General features: G+C 44.0%; 1 pseudogene; it reads left to right on the top strand.

Moving 5' to 3' along the window:
- Positions 1 to 4273: 4273 nt before the first annotated feature.
- On the top strand, positions 4274 to 6138 carry LOC101128615 (ubiquitin carboxyl-terminal hydrolase 17-like protein 11; annotated as a pseudogene).
- The last annotated feature ends 5215 nt before the right edge of the window (positions 6139 to 11353 follow it).

Raw genomic sequence — 11353 nt, 5'->3', positions numbered from 1 at the left:
ATTGAGGAAAGAAGGACACAGTGAGAGGAACGACACACAACACGGCCCGTTGGGGGCTGGGGGTGAGGGAAGGAATCTTACAGGATAAGTCCATAGGTGCAACGAACCACCATAGCAAAGGATACCTATATAACAAAGCTGCTCGTTCTGCACATGTATCCTGTATTTTTTAAATTTAAAAAGAGGAAATACATACATACATACATGCATACATACATACATACGTATGTACATACTTTTGAAAAATGTCTATAGAGCTTGGATCTTCATTCCTGGTAAGCAAAGGAACCTGGAGAAACACCAGAATTCTGTCCCTCTGAGAATGTGGGACAGGTTTACCTTCATCAGCATAAAATTTTGGAACAAATGTGGTAACTGCGGGTTCTCCCCACAATGAGTAATTGAAAATTGAGGCAGTATTTCAGATCCTTAAAAACTGATGAAGTAATTCACCACACATTTGGGTTGTTTTTGCCTTTTCCTACCATGAAGAGTGCTAGTAGGAAGAATGGTGTACAAGTATCTGTTTGATTCCCTGCTTTTAGAATCCTTTGCTTGTTTGTGTGTTTGTCTGTTCCTTCTTGAGACAGGATGTCACTCCAGTCAGCCAGGTTTTCCAGTGTGTAATTTTTGTAGTTTCCTTTTGTCAAGTTTTAGAAGTTGTTATTTTATTTCTATTGAATTTTAAGGCATTTTTAGATATGTATTGAAACATTATCTCACATGCCGTGTGTTACATTGCAATTATCTTCATCGTTCCTTTAAGAAACAAAACGTGTTAGCTTAGACATCTTCCAATTTGTGAAGCTTTTCTGATTTTGACTTCTTTAAAAATGCTGTCATATACAAGAAACCCTTGGATTAAAAATGCCATGAATATTTCTCTTTTCTTGCAGTCATAACTTCGGTGTATGTCATCAATTAGTCTCTGGGTTATAGCATATTTTCTTGAAAGTGTTTCACAATCTATTTTGGGCATTGAGAATTTCATCAAACTTAAGTGAATGTTTCTACATTCACTATTGAAGGGAATAGTCCCATTTGATGCTTTATTGTTTGCACATCTTGCTTCCACAAGACGACTTCATGCAAAGACTTGTCTTCTCCCCAATGCCAGATCATTACAACATGATATGGAATCAACTGGCCAAAAATGGGAAGGTTATCTCTGGAATGTCTATTTGACTCCAGTGATCTCTCCATCTTAATTAAGACAAAGAATATGCTGTGTTAATTACATAACATTGCTGCAAATTCTCAAGTCAGAAAGTGTAGTTATAACTTCTTGTCATTTAGTCACTGAAAGAATGATCTTATCTCACAGATGCACATGCTTGGAAGTACTTCTCAATGTATACACACACATCCAGAAACAAACACACAAATACACACATACACACAAACTGTTTAAAATGTACACAATTGTTAACTAGCATTGTTTTACATGAAATAAGGCAAATGTTTAGCCACTATCCTAACCTGGTTCCACTACTATCATATTTGCCCATAATACTGACAAGTAAATCTGCTTCAACACTTCCATAATCACAATGTAAGCTGTGTCCATTAAATTCTCTGAGGAATGCAAGAGGATACAACCTAAGACAAAAAACTTAATTGAATCCTGATATTTCATTAGTAAAAAGGGTAATTGATGGATAAATGTAATGGTCTCTGTGGGTGGACAGTAGTTATATAAAGGCTGATGCAGCAAGATACTTAATTATTTAAAGATGTTTGAAACAAATTGAAACACAAGAGTGGGTGTACTCAACTAAAATAAAATCAGAAAGCCCTGAAATAAATCTCATTTTGGGTGTAAAAAAATGGCATTAGAGGAGATTCTGGGTCAATCATACAGCTGTGAAAGCTGCATCTTGGAAGCAGGATCCCTGTAATGCAAAGAGACTTGTTTATCAGTGGTGGTCTTTCAGTGGAAAAGATTTTGAAGAATGGCCCCTTCCTTTTCTGTATTTGACGATTAGATTTCATGCCAAATCTCGGGTTTTACACTCCATTTAAACGTTAACAGAATTAATTAAAATGGTGAAAAACCAAGAGATTCTTTGATTTGGAATCATTATATATTCATTTCTTGTTAGGTACAGTTATCAAAGATGACATACCGGAGAGAAACAATTGTGGAGAATGGCCTCTTACTTTTGTATATTTGCTGATTAGATTTCATAGTCCATTTCTCATTAGGTACAGAGATCAAAGTCGACCCACCCAAGAGTAGAGATGTCCAGGACAGAACTCAAGGCTCCGTAGAATCACAGAATCTTGGGTGCAACATTGTTCAAGAACAAAAATGTGCTTATTCAGAGGGTTTCTGCGTGACATGTGTGTGAACTACAGTGCAATGAGCATGACACGCAGGCAGGATATCAATTTGGCTCACCTCAAAAGCAGTTATGAGCATTAAAGGACACCAATGCCTAGGTACCGGTTAAAGAGATAAGACCCTCCAACACCCTGTGTGAAGCCACGGCATCTGGATTGCTCATGCTTCTGGGGATCATTCTCCTGAAAATGGTGGCTCCTTTCTCCCTGTGGAGCAACTTTCTAAGCAGTGCTCCTTTCTTCCCCAAGGACACTTTACATCAGGCACAGAAAGCCTTCTGATGGAGCACACTTAGCCCATGAAAAGACAAGGGAAAGAAACGGGGCCAAAGGTCACAGTTCTCTCATTCCATCGTCCTCCTTAAAATCATCCTAATTTCATGGGCCCTGAAGCCAGGGCTGTTTCTTTACACCTAGAGGCCTTGGCGCCGGGCCTCAATTCTACCCTGTGCTTTACTGTCTAAGACATTTTGGGAAAATCTCTAGAGCCAGGATCTTCATTCCTGGTAAGCCAGAGAGCCTGAAGACACACCCAAATTCTGTCCCTCTTAGTTCAGGGAACATGTCCACTTTCGTCAGCATTAAAATTTTTGCACCAAATGTGTAACTGCAATTCTACCATACAATGCATAACTGGAAATGGAGGCAACATCTCAGATCATGAACAATCCATGCGAGAATCCAGGAGATACACGGCTTATTTTTGCCTTTTCCCACTGAAACAAGGGCCAGTATTAAAAATGTTATGCTATCCTCTGTTTCACTCCCTGCTTTTAAATCTCTCCGATGTTTTCTTCTTGAGACAGGGCCTCACTCCCGTCACCCGGGCTTTTCTACGGTATAATTTTCGTTGTTTGCTTTTGTCAAAATTAGAACTTTTTATTTCATCTCTATGAAATGTTGATCCATTATCACATACGTATGGAAATATTATCACCCATGCTGTGAGATATGTTGTTTTATTTTCATCAATTCTTTAATAAACAAAAGGTTATAGTTGGGATACCTTCTGATTTCTCAAGTTTTTTGTTTCATGTTTTCTTGAACTGCCGTCGCACGTCCGAAACCACTCACTATACAATGTCATGACCATCTCTCTTTTCTGGCACACATAAATTTGGGGAATGTCATCAATTAGTCTCTCGGTGATTGCATGATTTCCCCAAAGTCTTTCACAGTCTACTTTGTGCACTGAGTATCTCTTCAAACTTCAGTGCATGGTTCTACCATTTGATGCTTTATTATTTGGCAATCTAGCTTCCACAAGAGCATTTCATGCAAAGACTTGTCTTGTTCTCCACTGGCAGGTAATTTCACTTGGATAGAGAATCAATAGGCTGAACGTGGAAAGGTTATCGCTGGAAGGTCTGTTTGATTCCACGGATCTCTCCTTTCTTATTAAAGAAAAAAATACGCTGTGCTAAATACCATACTTCATTGACTATTCTCAGGTCAGAAAGCGCACTTCCGACTTCTTGTCCTTCCGTCGCTGAGAGGATGATGGTAGCTGCCAAAACTACATACTTGGAAGTTCATCCCAGCACAAACACACACACACACACAAACACACAGACACACACACACACGGTTTAATAGGTAAAGATTTCTTCCCTGACATTGTTTTACCTAAAATAAGGCAACTCTGTGGCCACTGTCCCAACCCGGTTACACTCATATTATATGTGCCTATCAGCCTGAGGAGTAATTTGGTTCAGGTGTTCTAGAAGTCATGATGTGGGCTGTGTCTGTTGAATTCCCAGTGATGCAAGGGGACACACCCTGTGACTCATTCCTTAATTGAGTGCTGATATTTGATTGGTTTATCGCGCACCTGATGGGTGGGTAGGGTGTTCGCGGTTGGTGGGGGTGAGTTATATAAGGGCTGATGGGGCCAGAGAGCTCGTCATTTGAAGACTCTCTCGTAAGGGATAGCGTCTTTCTGCAACCTGCGGTCACAGCAGAAAAACCTGTGATCCTTGTTCCAGTCGACATGGAGGACAACTCACTCTACTTGGGAGGTGAGTGGCAGTTCAACCACTTTTCAAAACTCACATCTTCTCGGCCAGATGCAGCTTTTGCTGAAATCCAGCGGACTTCTCTCCCTGAGAAGTCACCACTCTCATCTGAGACCCGTGTCGACCTCTGTGATGATGTGGCTCCTGTGGCAAGACAGCTTGCTCCCAGGGAGAAGCTTCCCCTGAGTAGCAGGAGACCTGCTGCGGTGGGGGCTGGGCTCCAGAATATGGGAAATACCTGCTACGTGAACGCTTCCCTGCAGTGCCTGACATACACACTGCCCCTTGCCAACTACATGCTGTCCCGGGAGCACTCTCAAACATGTCATCGTCACAAGTGCTGCATGCTCTGTTCCATGCAAGCTCACATCACATGGGCCCTCCACAATCCTGGCCATGTCATCCAGCCCTCACAGGCATTGGCTGCTGGCTTCCATAGAGGCAAGCAGGAAGACGCCCATGAATTTCTCATGTTCACTGTGGATGCCATGAAAAGTCATGCATTCTGGGCACAAGCAGGTAGATCATCTCTCAAAGGACGCCACCCTCATCCACCAAATATTTGGAGGGTACTGGAGATCTCAAATTAAGTGTCTCCACTGCCACGGGACTTCAGACACCTTTTACCCTTACCTGGACATCGCCCTGGATATTCAGGCAGCTCAGAGTGTCAAGCAAACTTTGGAACATTTGGTGAAGCCCGAAGAACTCAATGGAGAGAATGCCTATCATTGTGGTCCTTGTCTCCAGAGGGCGCCGGCCTCCAAGACGTTAACTCTACACACTTCTGCCAAGGTCCTCATCCTTGTATTGAAGAGATTCTCCGATGTCAAAGGCAACAAACTTGCCAAGAATGTGCAATATCCTGAGTGCCTTGACATGCAGCCATACATGTCTCAGTAGAACACAGGACCTCTTGTCTATGTCCTCTATGCTGTGCTGGTCCACGCTGGGTGGAGTTGTCACAACGGACATTACTTCTCTTATGTCAAAGCTCAAGAAGGCCAGTGGTATAAAATGGATGATGCCGATGTCACTGCCTCTAGCATCACTTCTGTCCTGAGTCAACAGGCCTATGTCCTCTTTTACATCCAGAAGAGTGAATGGGAAAGACACCGTGAGAGTGTGTCAAGAGGCAGAGAACCAAGAGCCCTTGGCGCTGAAGACACAGACAGGCGAGCAACGCAAGGAGAGCTCAAGAGAGACCACCCCTGCCTCCAGGCACCCGAGTTGGACGAGCACTTGGTGGAAAGAGCCACTCAGGAAAGCACCTTAGACCACTGGAAATTCCTTCAAGAGCAAAACAAAACGAAGCCTGAGTTCAACGTCAGGAAAGTCGAAGGTACCCTGCCTCCCAACGTACTTGTCATTCATCAATCAAAATACAAGTGTGGGATGAAAAACCATCATCCTGAACAGCAAAGCTCCCTGCTAAACCTCTCTTCGACGACCCCGACAGATCAGGAGTCCATGAACACTGGCACACTCGCTTCCCTGCAAGGGAGGACCAGGAGATCCAAAGGGAAGAACAAACACAGCAAGAGGGCTCTGCTTGTGTGCCAGTGATCTCAGTGGAAGTGCCGACCCACACGGAGGGGTGCACACACACACACACACACCCACAAACACAAATACACCCACAAGCGCGCACGCAAACACACTCACACACACACAAACACGAACACCGTCAATCCTACATAAAGTAATGAGGAGCCCAGGTTTCTGTCTCTACAACAGGGACAACTGGATAGTGATGGCTGCATCTCAGGATGAGCCCACACATGGGAAACATCAAGTTTTGGGGTCGTGAGTCTTCCGAACCTCTGGAGGGACTGTCTGTGTGTTTGTGTTCATGATAGATGACATTCAGTGTGTATTTCTGAATATGACCTACTGACGTGTAGCTTTGCATGTGAGGTTATTGCAGGGGACTCGGTTTACTATTTTCTCTTGGGGTGTGTTTCATTCCTCAGATATTGGTCGGCATGAGAAGGTGAAATTTTTCTCATGTGGGACATCCGTGGATCATTCTCGCCAACTTGAATAGTGGAAATTGGAATGCATTTGGAAGACAGAAACGGTGCTCTTCTTTCTTACCCTGGCTCGCCGTTTTTACATTGGTTTCTGAATGGACCTCAGGCGCCCTGGGACTTGTGCTCTTGCTGGAACCCACAGAACGCCGGAAACAGACAGACCGACTTGCCTGTTTCAGGTTGTCCACTTCCAATGGGTCGAAACGGAAAATTTTCCCACTGACATGTAAGTCATTTGGAAGTAAGTCGTATTGATCATAAAGGAAATCAAACACAGGAGTGTGTGTATTCAACTGAAATAAATTCAGAAAGCCCTGAAATAAATCTCATTTGCTGTGTTTATAAATGGCATTTTTGGAGATTCCGGGTCATTCATCCAGCTGCGAAAGCTGCATCTCTGAAGCACAGTCCCTGTCCTGGCAATCAGACTTATTTATCCGAAGTGGTGTTTCCGTGGAAATGATTGTGGGAAATGGCCCCTTCCTTGTCTGTATTTGCTGATTAGATTTCATGATCCCTTTCTCGTTAGGTGCAGTGATCAAAGTTGACCAACCCCTGAGAAAAGCTGTCCAGGGCACAACTCAGGGCTCCGTAGAACCACAGAATCTTGGGCGCAACCCTGCTCAAGCACCCAAATGTGCATACGAACAGGGTCTCTGTGTGACGTGTGTGAAAACTACAGTGTGATGAGCATGACTCCCAGACAGGTTATCGATTGGGCTCCCCTCAAAATCACTTATGAGCATGAAAGGACACCGATGCCCAGGTCCCGGCTCCAGGAATAAGACCCTCCAGCGTCTTGTATGAAGCCACGGCATCTGGATTGCTCATACTTCTGGGGATCATTCTCCTGAAAATGGTGGCTCCTTTCTCCCTGCGGAGCATCTTTCTAAGCAGTACTCCTTTCTTCCCCCAGGACACTTTACATCAGGCACAGGAAGCCTTCCGATGGAGCACACCTGGCCCATGAAAACACAAGGGAAAGAAACGGGGCCAAAGGTCACAGTTCTCTCATTCCACCATCCTCCTTAAATTCATCCTGATTTCATGGGCCTTGAGGCCAGGGCTGTTTCTTTATACCTGTAGGCCTTGGCACCAGGCCTCAATTCTGCCCTGTTGCTTACTGTCTAAGACATTTTGGGAAAATCCCTAGAGCCACGATCTTCATTCCTGGTAAGCCAGAGAGCCTGAAGACACACCCAATTTCTGTCCCTCTTAGTTCAGGGAACATGTCCACTTTCATCAGCATTAAAATTTTTGCACCAAATGTGCTAACTGCAATTCCATCATACAATGCGTAACTGGAAATGGAGGCAACATCTCAGATCATGAACAATCCATGCGAGAATCCAGGAGATACACGGCTTATTTTTGCCTTTTTCCACTGAAACAAGGGCAGGTATTAACAATGTTATGCTATCCTCTGTTTCACTCCCTGCTTTTAAATCTCTCCGATAGTTTCTTCTTGAGACAGGGCCTCACTCTCGTCAGCCGGGCTTTTCTACGGTGTAATTTTCGTTGTTTGCTTTTGTCAAATTTAGAACTTTTTATTTCATCTCTATGAAACGTTGATCCATTATCACATACGTATGGAAATATTATCACCCATGCTGTGAGATATGTTGTTTTATTTTCACCAATTCTTTAATAAACAAAACGTTACAGTTGGGATACCTTCTGATTTCTCAAGTTTTTTGTTTCATGTTTTCTTAAACTGCCATCGCGCGTCCGAAACTACTCACTATACAATGTCATGACCATCTCTCTTTTCTGGCACACATAAATTTGGGGAATGTCATCAATTAGTCTCTCGGTGATTGCATGATTTCCCCAAAGTCTTTCACAGTCTACTTTGTGCACTGAGTATCTCTTCAAACTTCAGTGCATGGTTCTACCATTTGATGCTTTATTATTTGGCAATCTAGCTTCCACAAGAGCATTTCATGCAAAGACTTGTCTTGTTCTCCACTGGCAGGTAATTTCACTCGGATAGAGAATCGATAGGCTGAACGTGGAAAGGTTATTGCTGGAAGGTCTGTTTGATTTCAGGGATCTCTCCTTTCTTATTATGGAAAAAACTACGCTGTGCTAATTACTTTACTTCATTGACTATTCTCAGGTCAGAAAGCGCACTTCCGACTTCTTGTCCTTCCATTGCTGAGAGGGTGATGGTAGCTGCCAAAAGCACATACTTGGAAGTACATCCCAGCACACAAACACACACAAACACACACACACACACCCCCACGGTTTCATAGGTAAAGATTTCTTCCCTGACATTGTTTTACCTAAAATAAGGCAACTCTGTGGCCACTGTCCCAACCCAGTTACACTCATATTATATGTGCCTATCAGCCTGAGGAGTAATTTGGTTCAGGTGTTCTAGAAGTCATGATGTGGGCTGTGTCTGTTGAATTCCCAGTGATGCAAGGGGACACACCCTGTGACTCATTCCTTAATTGAGTGCTGATATTTGATTGGTTTATCGCGCACCTGATGGGTGGGTAGGGTGTTCGCGGTTGGTGGGGGTGAGTTATATAAGGGCTGATGAGGCCAGAGAGCTCGTCATTTGTAGACTCTCTCGTAAGGGATAGCGTCTTTCTGCAACCTGCGGTCACAGCAGAAAAACCTTGTGATCCTTGTTCCAGGCGACATGGAGGACAACTCACTCTACTTGGGAGGTGAGTGGCAGTTCAACCACTTTTCAAAACTCACATCTTCTCGGCCAGATGCAGCTTTTGCTGAAATCCAGCGGACTTCTCTCCCTGAGAAGTCACCACTCTCATCTGAGACCCGTGTCGACCTCTGTGATGATGTGGCTCCTGTGGCAAGACAGCTTGCTCCCAGGGAGAAGCTTCCTCTGAGTAGCAGGAGACCTGCTGCGGTGGGGGCTGGGCTCCAGAATATGGGAAATACCTGCTACGTGAACGCTTCCCTGCAGTGCCTGACATACACACTGCCCCTTGCCAACTACATGCTGTCCCGGGAGCACTCTCAAACATGTCATCGTCACAAGTGCTGCATGCTCTGTACTATGCAAGCTCACATCACACGGGCCCTCCACTGTCCTGGCCATGTCATCCAGCCCTCACAGCCATTGGCTGCTGGCTTCCATAGAGGCAAGCAGGAAGACGCCCATGAATTTCTCATGTTCACTGTGGATGCCATGAAAAAGGCATGCCTTCCCAGGCACAAGCAGGTAGATCATCACTCTAAGAACACTACCCTCATCCCCCAAATATTTGGAGGGTACTGGAGATCTCAAATCAAGTGTCTCCACTGCCACGGGATTTCAGACACCTTTGACCCTTACCTGGACATCGCCCTGGATATCCAGGCAGCTGAGTGTCAAGCAAGCTTTGGAACATTTGGTGAAGCCCAAAGAACTCAATGGAGAGAATGCCTATCATTGTGGTCTTTTTCTCCAGAAGGCGCCTGCCTCCAAGATGTTAACTTTACACACTTCTGCCAATGTCCTCATCCTTGTATTGAAGAGATTCTCTGATGTCACAGGCAACAAACTTGCCAAGAATGTGCAATATCCTGAGTGCCTTGACATGCAGCCATACATGTCTCAGCAGAACACAGGACCTCTTGTCTATGTCCTCTATGCTGTGCTGGTCCACGCTGGGTGGAGTTGTCACAACGGATATTATTTCTCTTATGTCAAAGCTCAAGAAGGCCAGTGGTATAAAATGGATGATGCCGAGGTCACTGCCTCTGGCATCACTTCTCCCCTGAGTCAAAAGGCCTATGTCCTCTTTTACATCCAGAAGAATGAATTTGGAAGACCCAGTTACAGTGTGTCCATAGGCAGGGAACTAAGAGCTCTTTGCGCTGAAGACAAGTGAATTGTGTGTGAAATAAAATGTCATGAATAAATCTTGCAGCGGAGTATTTATTTGTCTCACTTTGTAATCAGTGAATGAGCTTTTTAACCAATATCAATGCCTAGTGCCTACCCCCCAGAGATAAGAACTTCCAGTCTCTTATGTGTAACCATGGCATCTGGATTGCTCATGATTCTGAAGATAATTCTCCTGTCCCCCAACGTTTCAGAATCACTTCAGGCGGTGGAAACAGATAACATATCAGTCCCTTTCTCTCTCTTTCCTCTTCTCTCAGGAAAACTCTCACTGAGACAAAGGAAAATCCTATGGTTTACTGGGGAGGAGGAATTTTCTCAGGAGTGAAAATGGTCGCTCCTTCCTCCCTGTCAAGTCTCTTCCTCAGGATTGCCCCTTTGTCTCTTCAGGACTCTGCTTATCAGGCCCGAGATGCCCCCTGGTTTCGCATAGCTGGCCTGTGAAGAAATAGGGGGAAGGAATGGTTCCAAAGACCATACTATGCTCACTCCACTATCGCCTCTGACACTATGCTGACTTCATGAGCCCTGGGTCAGAAGCTGTTTCTTTACACCTCTAGGCCTTGCCTCATGGCCTAAAGACGTCCCCATTTCTTACATCTTATAAATTTTGTCAAAACCCTCAGAGCCTAAATCTTCATTCCTCATAGGCCAAAGGGAGAGACACCAGAATTCTGTCCCTCTGAGACTGCAGGACATCTCAGCTTCCATCAACATGAAATTTTGCACCAAATATAGTTACTGCAGTTCCACCTTACAATGAGTAACTGGAAGTTCAGACAACATCTCAGACTCTATACAGTTTCTGGCCAAGCTCATTTGGTTTGACAATGCTTTTACTCTATAAATCAGCTGTGAGAACACTTAGGATTCATATTATTTAGTCTTTTAATCAGTCTGTTATTATTTTCAATGTATTTACTAGACTTTAGTTTAATATTTCTGATAAACTTTGATGCAAAAATTCTCAATATAATAGTGGCAAACCAAATCCAGCAACATATCAAAAAGCTTATCCACCGAGATCAAGTCACCTTCATCCCTTTGATGCAAGGCTGCTTCAACATACACAAATCAATAAATGTAATTCACCATGT

This window comes from Gorilla gorilla, chromosome 10, assembly GCF_029281585.2.
Source record: "Gorilla gorilla gorilla isolate KB3781 chromosome 10, NHGRI_mGorGor1-v2.1_pri, whole genome shotgun sequence".
In the NCBI taxonomy this organism is placed as follows: domain Eukaryota; kingdom Metazoa; phylum Chordata; class Mammalia; order Primates; family Hominidae; genus Gorilla; species Gorilla gorilla.
This window is presented reverse-complemented; position numbering and strand designations above follow the sequence as displayed.